Source organism: Hippopotamus amphibius, chromosome 4 (genome assembly GCF_030028045.1).
Source record: "Hippopotamus amphibius kiboko isolate mHipAmp2 chromosome 4, mHipAmp2.hap2, whole genome shotgun sequence".
In the NCBI taxonomy this organism is placed as follows: domain Eukaryota; kingdom Metazoa; phylum Chordata; class Mammalia; order Artiodactyla; family Hippopotamidae; genus Hippopotamus; species Hippopotamus amphibius.
In genome coordinates this window covers 16,556,910-16,573,910 of record NC_080189.1, presented here as the reverse complement: position 1 = coordinate 16,573,910, position 17,001 = coordinate 16,556,910, and the positions used below count along the sequence as shown (strand labels likewise).

The 17,001-nt window shown below is 41.7% G+C and overlaps 1 protein-coding gene across 2 annotated transcripts in view; it reads right to left on the bottom strand.

Moving 5' to 3' along the window:
• Positions 1-17,001, bottom strand: part of DGKI (diacylglycerol kinase iota) — a 456,175-nt gene that overhangs the window by 406,074 nt on the left and 33,100 nt on the right. The gene's annotated exons all lie outside the window — the stretch shown is intronic.

Below are 17,001 nucleotides of genomic sequence, written 5' to 3'. Positions count from 1 at the left end.
TACATTCATACCCTCCTACTGACATGGAGATGTCTTTTATAATTTTCTGAACCTTCAAAGACATTCTTGATGTTGTTTTGAACATACAAGAGAGAGGGCAAAAATAAATGAAAAAAAGGAAAGGAAGAAAAAGAAAGATGCTAGATGGATGGATGAATAACAAGAGATTGAAGGAAACCACCATCTCTCCCAAGCCCATCTGGCCTTGCCTATTCTCCTGCTCCCCAGAGTTGGAAATGCGATCAGTTTTCCTGAATGTCATGAGCTGCCAGAAAAAAAGTCAAGGTTGGAAGGAGCCAGGAGGAACGGAGAGCAAAAAAGTAAACAGCAATATCCTTTACATCATTACAGCTGTTAAGTATAGTACAAAAAAAAAAACATTCACCCATTAGACCTAGGACCAAAAGGCTTGGGACCCTCCAGTTCCCAACCATGTGATGTGGAAAAAGTCAGATTGCAGGCTTCACCTCTGTGTTTCCCCAACCACAAGATGGATACTAACTCTGACCACCTTATGGCCCTCCCACCCCCCCACTGCATGCTGTGATCCGGGTCTTCAGAGGGCCCTGTGGATCAGGACGGCGATCATCCTCTTTGATGACGTATCTTATTCCTAATCCTGAATGGGAAAGAAAGGGGTGTATGTCCATGCCCAGGCATGCACCACCGGGGTTGAGGGCAGGAGGGAGAGGATTAGTAAATGTCCTGGAAGAAATAAATACAGGTTTCTGGCTAGGAAAAACACTGTCCGGAAGGACTGGAGGCCTCGGTTCTCTCTCCGTGGGAAAAGCTTTAACTTTAGGATATGCTCCCTGTCGCTTCCTAGGAAACTTTATACAAAAATGTCTTTTTGAAAAAACTCTGTTCAGCTCTGAATTTACTGAATCTCTACCTCTCATCGTTGACTTTTAATCCTTTGTTCCAATTGTTTTCACACCTGAAATCATAATCCTTAATGTGTGATCTCGTAATTGTTGCTAAGCAACCCAGGTGCTGTCATCAACAGGGTTATAGTGTTGGGGTAGCGGGGTGTGTGAGATTTGCCCATTGGTTTGTATAAGCTTCTGCCCAGTGAGGAGAGATCCTCCCGCATGAGAAGGGTGAAGGTGGTTTGTGGAGACATGCCAATTTTCCAGAGTAAATTCCACATCAGTGCAATTACAGAGCACTCTCCTCTCCTATCTGCCTCTCTCCTCCAACTCCTTCCCTTGCTGGGAAGTAGTTTATCCCCAACTCAGAGAACATCTGAATGCTTGGCTGCTCTGACTACACATTTTATTCTGGCCTTTTTTTAATTGGGTTTCATTTAACTGGTATCTACTGATACTCATTAATACAACTTGTGAAACACTGTGCCAAATGGTACAAGGAATAAAAAGAGATGAGAAAAACCCTCAAGAAACTTATAGTTTAGTAGGTAAAACAAGTACTATAAGCAATTCATACAAAGCAAAGCAAAATAAGGATCTCAAGATAAATAGCAACGCTACAAACAAGAAAGTCCAAATGTGGGTCAGGTCACTTGCATTAAGGAAATTGCAGCCAAGACTACCTGGAAACATATGGGGCATTTAAAATATTCCCTCATTTGGGGACTTCCTACCTGGCACAGTGGTTAAGAATCTGCCTGCCAATGCAGGGGACACAGGTTCAAGCCCTGGTTCGGGAAGATCCCACATGCTGTAGAGCCACTAAGCCCGTGAGCCACAACTATTGAGCCTGTGTGCCACAACTACTGAAGCCCACTTGCCTAGAGCCTGTGATCCTCAAACAAGAGATGCCACCGCAATTAGAAGCCTGTGCACCACAATGAAGAGTAGCCCCCACTCACTGCAACTAGAGAAAGCCCGTGTGCAGCATCAAAGACCCAACAAAACCAATAAATTAATTAATAAAATAAAATATTTCCTCATTTGGAGAGAAGGGATGGAGGGAGCCTAGCTGAGAGAAGAACATAGGTGAGATAAAAAGAAATTCAGGGCATAGTGAGACCAGAGTTTTGTAACAGAGAGCTAGAAAAAGTTTTCATACAAGAAAGTAACAAGACTGGAGCTCTATTTTATGGTTCTGATATTGACAAGTGTACTAACTAGATCCTCGAAGGAATCCTCACCACTGATTTTACATTTTTTTCAAAAGTTAAACATACTATTTATATCACCAAAAGTTTACTTGTACAATATTTTTTTTTCTTGTTGATGTTGTCTTTCTCTCTGTCATCTACCAACCAAGATAATCTCTCACATTCATAGACAGAGATTTTACATAGAGTGACATGTTGAAGACTCTGGAAATTTTTCCGTCAACAAAAGTATTCCCCTCATTTACCTATGAATTCCTTACACAAATGCCATTTCACCTGCAGGATCTTCTATTAAAATACAAATACTTCTGCATCTGTAACATGCTAAGTCCACATCAAATACTGTGGAGAACTCAGTAAGCATTAAATGTATATTGGAAAAAAGCAAGGGGTTAAGGGATAGACATACCTGGGTCCAGATTCCAATTTGAATACTCACTGACTGTCTGATCTTAGCTAAGTGGGGCAAAGAGTCTAACACAAATAAAACTATATCTGCTATTATCAGTTATCTGTAAGAACAGAGGCAGGGCATTTTTGAATTCTTAAAGAAAAAACTAAAAATTTAAACTTTTTGGTGTTTGTGTGCTGGGTGTTTAACATTGATACTGGCTAGAAGGGGATATGAAGAAACTCCTCCTGGACCAAGGGCTTGGGTGGACATAAGGAAGGAGAGGAAATGAGGTATATTTTTCTTTTCATAAAGAATCATGCCTTAAAAAAATTACAGCATAGCTTTGCCTATCCACCAAAAGAAATGGAAAATGATGTTTATCCCTTGAGGGTAGAACAAAATTTCGGTCTGTCTGTTTAATCTTACTCTGTAGGCTTATGAAGTTGAATGGATATTCTTTCCAAACCCTCATCCATGTCTCCTTTTCTATGTTCAACTTAAATTACTCGTTTTCTAAGTCTGAGTTTTCAGCTGTGTTTCCACCAACTCATTCTCAAAGAGAGTAAGTTAAGAAAAACCCCAGAAGCAGCTAGGCTGTATATTACCTATTTGTTTATACATCCCTGTCATTAAAAACTACAGGTTGACACACATGGATGACTCCACTATTGTACTGATGTGTACGGAGTGCTATTTTGCCAAGATGCTTTAAAAAGATAATTTCACTCTGTATGCCTTCTCCCTTGCTTTATTTATGCTTTTGAACATAATAGGTGCTGGTTTGTGTACATCTCCAGTAAATCCGTTTCTTTATCTTTCAGCTGTGCTTGGGGGAAGCGAACGCTGACTCACATCGGGTCTGACATTTCTATTGAGCGTGACAGCATTCTCCTTACCTGCCATTCCTGGTGAAAGTCTGAATGGAGAGAAAATGCCTATCACCCCTGTGGTGTCCAGGGGGGTGGGGAGAACAGGCTCCTGGCCAAAGGGGAGCCACCCAGAGCATTATGAATTGTTGAGGCAACCTGCTGGCTTGAGAGCTTCCTGGATAAGGTTCCAAAGGAAAACAGGTGTGGTTGGTTCCCCAGCATATGTGAGACAATGACTTGTGGCCATACAGTGTTGTCCCCACTAGAAACAATGGAAAAAACCATGTTCCTCAAGGTCAAACAAGGGCAGTGCATAAGCATGCAACCAGGCAAACAGATACAAAAACCTGCCATAAGCTCTTCTGAGCTCAAAAACTGAAATGATTCACATCTATTTTGCTCCCATCTCTGGCATTTCTCCTTTGAGGGTTCCCCCTTCATAATTCATTCCACTTGCTCTCAGATGGGCAGAACCTCTTAGAATTTTATAATTGGAAATACCTTCCAGATCACAAAGGTTCACGCCCTCGTTTTAAAGATAAGAAAACTGAGGCTAAGAAAGGCAAAGGGACTTAAATCTGAGTTCACACGGGTCACCCAAGGCCGGGCCAACATCAGAACTGTGGGCCCAGGTTGGAGGGAGCTAAACAAAGCATAAGATAATTTCTGTGATGCTAAGTGATAATAGAGTCTGCACTTGAACCGAGTAAGAGCAAGGAGACGGGATTTCATTTCCTCTTCTTGACCTCATCTGTTATGAATCACTTGTGAGCAAGAGCGATTGTGTGGCCTCCCTTTTCCAGCCACCCTGCACCCCTCCCTTCTTTGGCATTCTGAACTACCAGATGACGATCCCCACCTGAAAGACAGCTGCCGGGGGGAACAGTAACAAGGACAGCAGTGGAGGCTCTCACTGATTGGGAGTACGTGCCACGGGACCTGCAACTTGCATTTCATTCTCAGAATTGCTCTGAGTCACGTATTGTTATCCCCCCATTTGCAAATGAAGAAACTGAGCCCAAGAGAGGTTAGGTAACCAGCTCAAAGTGATGGAGACAGGATTTGAATCCAGGCCTAGTTGATTCCAAAGTCAATGCTACACCAGACTGGGAAGAACCAGGCACTGGACCTTTGCTTCTGTGCTCAGGACTGAGATGAGTAACAGAGCCAGGCTTCTCATCTGCCCTCCTCCCCACCAGGCAGGACTTCATCCAAGTCAGTAACCCAGCAGGGACCAAGAAGTGGAATAAAAACTGTATAAAATCACTACAGGGCTCAATTTTCACCCCACAGATCAATCATCACCACCAGCCTATTTGCCAGAGGGTACGGGGAAAGGGAAAGGAACAGGACTATGCAGGTACTTGCTCCCCCCACCCTATGAGCCCTAAGAAGAAGATGCTCATACAGTACAAGACACAAATGTAAGAACTATACCAAACCTCCAAACCCCAGGTCACTGGAACAGCTTGCTATGCGTTAGGTGATTTGTTCTGTTTAAAGAGGAGATGCATTTCACTTTTGATTCTACCTGTGAAGACCCAAAATATAGTGCATCATGCAGTACTGAGAGTATCTGGGTTTCCAAATGCTGGTTTGCAAATACTAGGACTCCCTTTTAATATGAAATGTTTCAAAACCTTCACCAAAGAGCTGTTTTCTTTTAGGTTTAGATGCCAGGAAAAAATATATAATGATGAAAAGCCACTAGGAATCGGTAAACCTTCCAAATGAATTTTGTATTTTGTCATAATATCATCTAGATACATTTGGAACAAAGAAATGTTACATTTATGCATGAGCTACATAGTTTATGCAGTTTTCAGACTATATTGGAAGTGCAGATGGATTGATGGACCCCCTGTAATGATCCAGCAGTTCACAGGAGAGGCCTAAGTGAGTCACCATGAAAGTCAAGTCCCCGAGCATCCTCTAGGCCAGTGCTTCTCAAACTTTCATGCACTCATGAATCTGGAGACCCTTTTAAAGTGTAAATTCTAATTCAGCAGGCCAGGGGCCAGGTCTGAGAGTCTGCATTTCTAGCAGGTGATGCTTCTGCTGCTGCTGTGCGTGGACACACTTTGAGAAGCACGGCTGTGGCACTCATACTGACCCAGACTCGGCCCAGACTCTCACCCACCTACCTGTCCATTTGACCATGCTTCCCCCACTCATCAAGTCATACACCCTCTTGCCACCATTTTTCCTAAAGGGTAACCGTGGGGGTGTGTGTGTGTGTGAATGTAGCTCCCTAAAAACTGAATCTCGTCTCCCGGGCCTCACTAAATCCCCTTCACTCCTATTGCGCTTCTAGACCAGAGTTTTGTTACACAGCCGATTAAGCTTTCTGCCTGTGATTGCCTCATTGCTGTTTTACATGCACTTGTGTGGATGTTGGTGGCATTCAGTTGTAATCTCCTTGATAGCAAGGAGGATGCAGTAGTATATATGTCCACAGCCACTAACATTTGCTTAATAAATGCTGGTTGGTTAATAAAGTATCTGGATGAGAAATAGATGCAACCTGGTATGGATATGAATGTGAAACAATTCAGCATATGAGTGAAAGAAATATACATACTAATTAATCACTAAATGTTCATTTCAAAAAAAATGATAGGTGCCATTTATTGAGCATTTAAGACTCAGGCACGGGGCAAAGTGCCTCTTACATTACCTCATTTAACGTCACAAGGACCCTAGGAGGGAAATTTCAAAGCCCATACTTCCACAGAGTGCTGCCTCTCCCTAAGTGCCTCCTATGTACACACAGTTGAAATCTGGTAGAAGATCACAGAACAAGGCACTCTCCTATCCTCCAGCCAGTTGCAGGCACAAGTAATGAGGCTGCAATATGATAAGTATAATAATACAGGCCAAAAGGTAATAGAAATAAAAGCAAAAATAAACAAATGGGACCTAATCAAACTCCTAAGCTTTTGCACAGCAAAGGAAACCATAAACAAAATGAAAAGACAACCTAGAGAATAGAAGAAAATATTCACAAATAATGAGACTGACAAGGGCTTAATTTCCAAAATATAGAAACAGCACATACAGCTCAATAACAAAAAACAAACAACCCAATCAAAAAGTGGGCAGAAGACCTAAATAGACATTTCTCCCAAGAAGACATACAGATAGCCAAGAAGCACATGAAAAAATGCTCAACATCACTAATTATTAGAGAAATGCAAATCAAAACCACAATGAGGTATCACCTCACACCGGTCAGAATGGCCATCATTAAAAAGTCTACAAACGATAAATGCTGGAGAGGGTGTGGAGAAAAGGCAACCCTCCTACACTGTTGGTGGAAATGTGAATTGCTGAAGCCACTATGGAGAACAGTATGGAGGTTCCTTTAAAAACAAAAATAGAGCTACCATATAATCCAGCAATCTCATTCCTGGGCATATATCTGGAGGAAACTCTAACTTGAAAAGATACATGCACCTCAATGTTCATAGCAGCACTATTCACAATAGCCAAGACATGGAAGCAACCTAAATGTCCAGCAATAGATGAATGGATAAAGAAGATGCGGTACATATATACACTGGAATATTACTCAGCCACAAAAAGAATGAAATAATGCCATTTGCAGCAACATGGGTGGACCTAGAGATTATCATACTAAGCGAAGTAAGTCAGACAGAGAAAGACATGTATATGATATCACTCATAGGTGGAATCTAAAAAATGATATGAATGAACTTATTTACAAAACTGAAACAGACTCAAAGACATAGAAAACAAACATGATCACTAAAGGGGAAAAGCAGGGGTGGGAGGGGATAAATTAGGAGTTTGGAGATAAAAGATACAAACTACTATATATAAAATAGATATACAACAAGGTCCTACTGTACTGCACAGGGAACTATGTTTCTTATCTTGTAACAACCTGTAATAGAAAAGAAAATATACATATATATATATATATATATATATATACTGAATCACTTAGCTGTGCATCAGAAACTAATCACCACAACACTGTAAATCAACTATACTTCAACAAATAATAACAATAATAATACAGGTCAATGCAAAGTGCCACAGGAAGAGAGAGAGAGCCATCCCGGAATGCTGGGAAAGGCCTAAGAACTGACTTTTAAACTAAGACTTAAAAAACACAGACCCAAGCAGACAAAGAAAGAAGGGCGTACAAGGGGATGAGAATGCACGTACAAAGCAAGAGGGTATAACAGAGCAGCGTAAGGTCGAGGAGGCCCCAGAAGCTTGGCGTGGCGGGAACACACACTGCACATGGCAGCATGGTGGGCGAGAGGAGCATTGGTCTGTGCTTCTCTCTGGGGAGGTGGGGTGGCTAGGTGGGAAGAAGTGGTCTGTGAATCACCTGGGGACCCTTCATAAACTGCACAGCCCCACCCTGGGCACGTGTTGTCTCCCCTCCCCATCACTCATAAGCTTATCAGAATCTCCTGGGGAAGCAACTTTGGGAGTGGGAGTTTGGAGAGCTCCACCGGGGGTTCAGATAGGGCTAATGTGCGGGGAACCATAGCAGAGGAGGCAGGATGAGCTCAGGATTGGGGGGCGGGCTTTATCCCCCAGGCAATGGAGGAAGAGGGCTTTAGTAAAGGGGAAATGACAGAACTGAATCTATTTTTAAAAGATGCAGAGTATGGATCGGAGTGGAGAAAACATGGAGATGAGGAGAACATGAGGCTGCCAAAATAGCAATAATAAAGATAATAATAGCATATTCCTACTGATGTCCCAGGCACTGTTCTAATTTAATGGTGTAATCACAGGTTTGAGAGCCTGATCTGAAGCAATGTCTGGAGGAATGAGGAGAAGGAATCGCTTCAAAAGAGATCTCTAACCAAGCAGGATATGTTCTCAGGGTTATAAAGACGGATGTTTTGTCACCAGGTAACAAACTGAAGTCTCAGGCTGTCCTAACCCCTGCCCCTTTCCCTCTCAGCACTTAATAATGGTCGAATAGATATCTTAAGTGTGTCCTGATGGGTAGAAGTTTAGAGACGGGGAGAGTCTCCAGCGTCAGAAAAATTATAGTTTAGTTGAAACCATGTAAGTTTGGGGGGAGAAAAAAAAAGGTGAAAAAATTCTCCAGAGCCAGCAGCAGTTTGGATGCTACGGCTTTGGCCCAAAATGATGCAGGAAGAAGGGGTTCTCCTGCTTTCATGAACAAGAGTCCCATGCCGTTCCTGGGTTTGCTGAGCGCCCTGTAGTGTTCTCCCAGAGCCTGCTGCAGCCACTAAGTCAGGGCAGGGGCTGTCTCTCATCAGCGAGCCCTGATAATGGAAAATAGTATGACTTAAAGAGTTGAAACAATAAAAGAAAAACTGGCAACAGTAAGTTCAGAGAGAGTCAAAATGTTTCTATAATGCTAATGGCAAGTTCCCTTCAAATTAATGGGTTTATATAAAATTCATTTATCAGTCATTTTTTGAGTGGCCACTACATGCCAAGCAAAACATTAAGGGCTCGGGCAAGGAAATGCAGGGGAAAACATTAAGGAAAAAAACTAGACTGTGAGGCTACTAATCAAGTTTTATTGCCCCTCCCCAAAAAACACTTATTATTAAAGTCTTACATTTTCTCAGACTGTTAGACAGGCTTTATGGTAAAAAGTAAAACAGAGGAAATAAGTGCCAGCAAGATTACATCTTGACTGGTCACCAAAAGTGCCAGCCCTCGACCTGGATCATTGCATTAGTTGGGATGGAGCAGGATACACTCCAGACACAATAAGGCATGCCTCATTTTTTAAGTAACAAAAGTTTATCTCTAGCCCACACTGCCTGTCAATCAGGGTTGGCTGGCGGGGGTGGGGGGGGGTCTCTGGAACCCAAGCTGATGGTGGAGAACGTTGCCAGTAACTGTGGCAGAAGGAAAAGTCATCCCTGCAGGGGCTTGCACTGGCAAATAAACATTCCAGCTAGAAGTGGCATACATCACTTCCAATCACAACATGTTGTCCAGAACTAGTCACCCAAATATGAGGGATCCAGGTAGTACAACCTAGCATGCTCCCCAAGTGGGGAGAGCCAAAATATTTGGTGAACGGCACCAGTGACCAGCAGGGACACGTGGCAGAGCAGGCCCTATTTTAACTGACCATGAGCCCAGAGATTGAGCTCGTGCATCAGCCTTGATCAGACAGTCTAACGTGATTATTGTCAACAGATAAACTAAAATTGTTCCTGAATTCTGCTCCTGAAGCAATGGTGTGCTACCCAAAGATGAAGTGATAAAGAAGGGGGATGGGTCTAATAACACATGAAATTGAGCTTAAAGTGATTAAACAGTAACACCCCTGAGCTACTCCTTACCTACTGCTGTCAGGAGGCTCTTTAATGGCATTACACTGGAAGACTTATGGAGTTTTGCAAATGGCGAGAGCCATTCTAAGGACCATTCTGACCAAGAGCTGACAAAAAGGATTTAATACACCTCCTCCCATCACTCCCACCCACAATCACAGTCTGCAGAAGCCAACGTCCCCCCCAAAGTAATTTCCTGACCGAACTCAGAAGAAAGCAAATACAAAATACTCTGTTAGAAAGACCAAGAAGTGCCAGCATTTTGCAAAGCCTATCAGGAAGAACTGAAATCTGCCATGTAAATCCCTTTGACATTGGGAAAAACTGAGACTTCGTGTAAAGGCTGTGATGGCAGCCTTCCAGATCAGTCAGACTGTTGGCTGGGAGGTCTCTGGAACCCCCAGCAGGACAAGGGTGACATGTACACCGGTTTGAACCAAGTCATACTGGTTAAAGGTGATTGAGCTCTGGTTGCATAGTGAAGAGAAATGCAGCCTGATCTCAGAATGAACTGTTCCCCCTTTATTGTGTGTTAAACATGTATATAAAATGGAATCTTCATAATTTCTGATGGCTCTGGCAAAGCCAGGTAGGGAGCAACTCTTGAAGTATCTCTCTGTGCTTGCTTTGTTACAGATTTTACTTTGTTCTGAATCTCTCACAACATCCTGTGCAGTAACTGTCATCTTCAGTCTACAGATGAAAACTCTGAACTTTAAGCAAGCTGAGTGCCTTGTTCAAGGTGCAACATCTCATAAGCGGTAGATCCCAGGAAGATTCCCTTCACTTCCTATTCCCCCAGGCTTCCATTTGCAGGAGAACCAGTCAGTTGTCGTAAAAGAGGCAGTTTATAATAATGATAAATAGTGCAGGCTCTGGGCAGGTGGACCTGGATGTGAACCCAGCTCCAAGTCTCTGAGCTGCCATTTAAGCTGCAGCTTCAGCCTAACTGTAAAATGGAGACAAGCCTCCCAACATATAGTTTTTATGAAGAATAAGTAAAATTATATACACTGCTTTGGACGGGCCTGATACACCGTAAGCACTCAGTAAATGCGGGTTATTATTATCACCACCTAGGTTCTAGATCCTATAAAGCCAATAGGCATTTAACTGCAGCAAAGGTTATACCCAACCGCTTAAGCAGTTTCACGAATATTTCCCTGGCGTCTCACTGACAGTAAAGTGCCAAAGCAAAACGACTCATGAAGAAACCCTGCTCTTTCAATTCAAGGTCCTGATATTCGGCCCCTAGCACAATCATCATAACTAAAATTTGATATCACAATGTGTAAAAGACACAATTCCAAGCCCTCTGTGTTTATTAATTCCCATTCACAATAACACTATGTGGCAGAGTCTATTAACACACCCATTTTACAGATAAGGACATTGAGGCCAAGAGAGCTTAAATAACTGGCCTAACTACATCTAGGAAGGGGTAGAGTGAAGATTTAAACCCAAGAAGCTCGATCTTAAAGCCCATGCTCCACCCTCTAAGCCACGCTGCCTCTATGTGTTATGTGAATTAAGTGCACAGTCATATTTGAGTCAGTAACAATACAGGATGTGTTATGTGTGTAACACGAAAGACTGCAGCTCCCCAAGTCGCTGATGCGTGACGAATTGAAGCACAGTAAGCATAAATCGTGAGATCACTGAACGATGTGAGTTGTGAGAAATGTAAAGAATTCAAGATGGCAATGCCTCAAACAATGACTCCATGAAAGTATGCAAGGGACACAACTCGACCAGCCATCAGAAGGAGGAGAGCCCCTCTTTTTAAGCAAAGTAAATAGGCCAAGGATGCGCTGCTAAGCAGGATCCATCAAGAACAGAGACTTGGGGGAACCAGCTACAGTGCTCATGAGTGACTGTGCTAGTCCATGGGTCTCAACTTCAACGCCAAGACAAAGAGAAGAGAGTCCTCTCAGCAGCACCCGGACAATACAGAACAACTGCACGCGGGTCCACATCAGAGAAAAAGCTGAAAACCAATTCCTGAATTGGTCTTTGATCTCTTCTTTGGCTTTGGCAAACTCAGAGTCTTCTTTGCATGCATTAGAGTAAGTGGGTAAGGATGAATCCTATGCTCACATTCCCAGGGCAGATTCAGGTCAGGGGAAGGGATGAAAAGTGACCATGATCATCGCTCTGGGTCATGTCAGACTGGGGACTGCAGGGCTGTGGATGCCAACGCTCTGGGAACCACCCCCTTGGGTGCTGAGTGTGCTGGTGCTGACTTTATAGCATGAGACACCAAGGATGTGTACCATTCAAGGAACTAGAGCCGAAAGAAACGGACCTCCGCTCAACTTCACCCTCCATCTGGAGGACTGCTCCCAAGGATCTACCATGTTTATTGCCCTCTCCAGTTCCAGACCACTTTGCAAAGATGGTGGAGAGTCCATAGCTATAAATTTCAAATCCTAAAACAGCTCTTACCATGAGACAGATGGAAAAATGCATTTCTGGCAAGATTCTAATCCACTCAAATGTAGTGATTTTTCTCCAAACTGAATCTTAGCATTTCAAGCTGTGCATTTAATGCTGGCAGAATGCAACTTCCTGGTTCAAGATATTCAATAACTCTAATAGTTATTGAGTGAGATATGGGCAAATGAGACTAATACCTGGATATAATTTTTCTTGAAATAATCTCAGAAGTGAAAGCCCAAAGGAAAACATATTCATAATGAGGCAAAAATAGTGCAGAGCACACTATTAAACCCCAAAAGGCAGCTTGGCTACCTTTATTGATCAACGGGTTGTCCTTTCATTCTCATTTTTCAAAGGCTCTCCGCAGTGGGAAGAAGGGTGGATGTGGAGGGACAATGAAGGACAGAGGGGAGACATGAGGACAAGAAGCCACCAGCGGAGCAGGATGACCCGCACTCACAAAAGCCTTTACGAGGCCTTTTCTAATAGGGCTCTCAGTTCGAGGGTTAAGAAAAACTCTCAGCACTGGAATGGAACACTGTCAAGTGTTCTTATGAAGAAGGGACATGCCAAGAAGGGTTCAAATTCCATCATCAACTTCATCCCTCTTAGAAGGGGGGAGTCTCTCACACTCTTGAGCATTTGACAGCTTCCAACTTCTCTGACTACATGGATTTGAGCTACTCCAAGCAATCTGGCATACAAACTGAGGCTTGGAATTAGATAAGAAATGCCCCAGACTGTCTAAGTATTATTCAATAGTGTAAACCTCCCTACAGAACAAGTATAGAGAGAATTCTGAGCCTACAAATAGTCCAGGGGCAGAACAAACTACATGAGCATGTCGTTTATATTTAAAAACAAATGGTATACTGGGTTTGGGTCAAATAGGTATATAAACTGAAAGAAAATCCTTGGGCAGCAATTTCCTGTCTCTGGATTACTCAAGACGTCTCCAAGTTTGGACAGTGGAAAATTAAGCTTCTCCTTCACTATCTGGAATCCCACTGCAAACATGGAAATAGCAATAATTACCCAAAAGATTTGCTCTCTTTTTGCCTCCCAGTGAAAAATAGTACTAAATAACACTGGCTTTCATTTCATAAAAGTAGAATTATTTGCTTTATTACTTTTCTTGGGTATTTATAGAATCTGCATTTCTCCCCCTGAATCTTTCAAAAAGCCATCCTCCTCTTTCTCCCTGAAGCAGCATAGACAAGAGCACCTGTGTGTTTGCATCTGATAGCAAGGAGAATTCGAGAGCCTTCCCCCTCTACAGACACTCCAGGTGAAGCCAGGACAGTCGACCGCTCTTAGGAAATCATATTGAGTTACTGATCCACCTTTTTTTCCCCCAAGCTCCTAATTTATCCCTCCCTTCACCTTTCCCCTTGGTAACTATGAGTTTGCTTTCTAGGTCTGTGGGTCTATTTACATTTTGTAAATAAATTCATTTGTATCTTTTTTCTTTTTTTAGATTCCACATATAAGTGATATCATATATTTCTCTTTCTCTGTCTGACTTACTTCACTTAGTATGATAATCTCTAGGCCATCCATGTTGCAGCAAATGGCATTATTTCATTCTTTTTGATGGCTGAGCAATATTCCATTGTATATATGTACCATATCTTCTTTACCCATTCCTCTGTTGATGGACATTTCGGTCGCTTCCATGTCTTCGCTACTGTGAATTGTGCTGCTATGAACACTGGGGGGCATGTATCTTTTCAAATTAGAGTTTCGTCCAGATATGTGCCCAGGAGTGGGATTGCTAGATTGTATGGTAGCTCTATTTTTAGTTTTTTAAGGAACCTCCATACTGTTCTCCATAGTGGCTGCACCAACTTATACTCTCACCAACAATGGGAGGTTCCCTCTTCTCTATCTCTTCTCCAGCATTTATTGTTTGTAGACTTTTTGATGGTGGCCACTCTGACAGATACCTCATTGTAGTTATGATTTGCACTTCTCTAATCATTAGTGATGTAGAGCATCTTTTCATGTGCCTGTTGGCCATCTGTATATCTTCTTTAGAGAAATATCTATTTAGGTCTTCTGCCCATATTTTTTGATTGGGTTGTTTATTTTTTTGATTTTGAGCTATATGAACTGTTTATATATTTTGGAGATTAATCCCTTGTCAGTCGCATTGTTTGCAAATATTTTCTCAAGTTATTGGTCCAGCTTCTGCAGGTGCCTATGGTACTAACCTAACTGCTCCCTTTCCAGAAATGAGTGAACTGGTTTGCTTAAGAAGTTCGGGGGGCTCCCAGCACCTCAGAGGTGGCAGCTGGGTTTTTGGTCTTTTTCTATCTTGTTGCTCCTAATTTGCCCCAACTGCCTATGCACGCAGTTATTTTTAGTCCTTTATAGTTTCTTTACATTCTGTGGCTGGAGGAGAGGTTGGTCCAGGTGCAAGCTCGGCAGCAGAGGCTCCCAAGTCCCAGGTCCCAGCCTGTCTCACCTTCACACCATTGTGATGTCAAAAAATCTCTCATACTGGAATGCAGAATCAAGGGATTTGATTTCAAGACCCAGATCTGTCACTTATTCACTGTGTGATTTTGATGGAGACTTAGTATCTGTTTAACCCAACACTTGGACATTAGTCTGAGGCTTGGACAGTCTTCTATAAACACCTCTATCGCCAGGACAAGCAACCCCAAAAGTTTGGACAACCATGAGGAAACAAAGAAACACCATGCAGGCAAAGGAGCAGGAAAAAAACCCACAGGACCAAATAAATGAGCAGGAAATAGGAAAAATGCCTGAAAAAGAATTCAGAGTAATGATAGTAAAAATGATACAAAATCTCGATAACAAAATAGAGAAAGTACAAGAAACAGTTCATAAGAACTCAGAAAAACAAACAGCAATGGATAACAAAATAACTGAAATTAAAAATACTCTAGATGCTATAACCAGCAGAATGACTGAGGCAGAAGAACGAATAAGTGAGTTGGAAGATAGAATGGGGGAAATAAACGCCACAGAGCAGGAAAAAGAAAAAAGAATAAAAAGAATAGAAGACAGTCTCAGAGACCTCAGTGATAACATTAAGCATACCAACATTCGAATTATAGGCATCCCAGAAGAAGAAGAAAAAAAGAAAGGGTCTGAGAAAATATTGGAAGAGGTTATAGTGGAAAACTTCCCCAACATGGGAAAGGAAATAATTCACCAAGTCCAAGAAGCACAGAGAGTCCCATATAGAATAAACCCAAGGAGAAATATACCAAGGCACATATTAATCAAACTAACAAAAATTAAACACAAAGAAAAAATATTAAAAGCAGCAAGAGAAAAGCAACAAACAACATATAAGGGAAAACCCATCAGGATAACAGCTGACCTTTCTACAGAAACTCTGCAGGCCAGAAGGGAATGGCAGGATATACTGAAAGTCCTGAAAGAGAGAAACCTACAGCCAAGAATACTCTACCCAGCAAGAATCTCATTCAGATTTGAGGGAGAAATCAAAAGCTTTCCAGACAAGCAAAAGTTAAGAGAATTCAGCACCACCAAACCAGCCTTACAACAAGTGCTAAAGGAACTTCTCTAAGTAGGAAACACAAGAAAAGGAAAACACCTACAAAAACAAACCCAAAACAATTAAGAAAATGGTAATTGGAACACACATGTCAATAATCACTTTAAATGTAAATGGATTACATGCTCCAACCAAAAGACACAGACTGGCTGAATGGATACAAAAACAAGACCCTTCTATATGCTGCCTACAAGAAACCCACTTCAGACCAAGGGATACATATAGACTGAAAGGAAAGGGATGGAAAAAGATATTCCATGCAAATGGAAGGCAAAAGAAAGCTGGAGTAGCAATACTCATATCAGACAAATTAGACTTGAAAGTAAAGACTATTACAATAGACAAGGAAGGACACTACATAATGATCAAGGGATCCATTCAAGAACATATCACAATGGTAAATATCTATGCCCCCAACATAGGAGCACCTCAATACATAAGGCAAATGCTAACAGCTATAACAGGGGACATCGACAGGAACACAATAGTAGTGGGAGACTTGAACATCCCACTTACATCAATGGACAGATCATCCAAACAGAAAATAAATAAAGACACACAAGCTTTAAATGACGTATTAGGCCATCTTGACTTCATTGATATTTGTAGGACATTCTATCCCAAAACGACATAGTACACTTTCTTCTCAAGTGCACATGGAACATTTTCCAGGATAGATCACATCTTGGGTCACAAGTCAAACCTCGGCAAGTTCAAGAAAATTGAAATCATATCAAGCATCTTCTCAGACCACAACGCCATGAGACTAGATATCAATTACAGGAAAAAAAACTGCAAAAAATACAAACACATGGAGGCTAAACAATTCACTTTTAAACAACCAAGAAATCACTAAAGAAATCAAAGAGGAAATCAAAAAATATCTAGAAACAAATGACAATGAAAACACAACAACCCAAAACCTATGGGACGCAGCAAAAGCAATTCTAAGAGGGAAGCTTACAGCAATGCAGTCCTACCTCAAGAAACAAGAAAATTAACAAATAAACAACCTAACTTTACACCTAAAACAATTAGAAAAAGAAGAACAAGGAAACCTCAAAGTGAGCAGAAGGAAAGAAATCATAAAGATCAGATCAGAAATAAATGAAAAAGAAAGGAAGGAAGCAATAGCAAAAATTAATAAAACTAAAAGCTGGTTCTTTGAGAAGATTAACAAAATTGATAAACCATTAGCCAGACTCATCAAGAAAAAAAGGGAGAAGATGCAAATCAACAGAATTAGAAATGAAAAAGGAGAAGTAACAATGGACACCTCAGAAATACAAAACATCATGAGAGACTACTACAAGCACCTATATGCCAATCAATTGGATAACCTAGAAGAA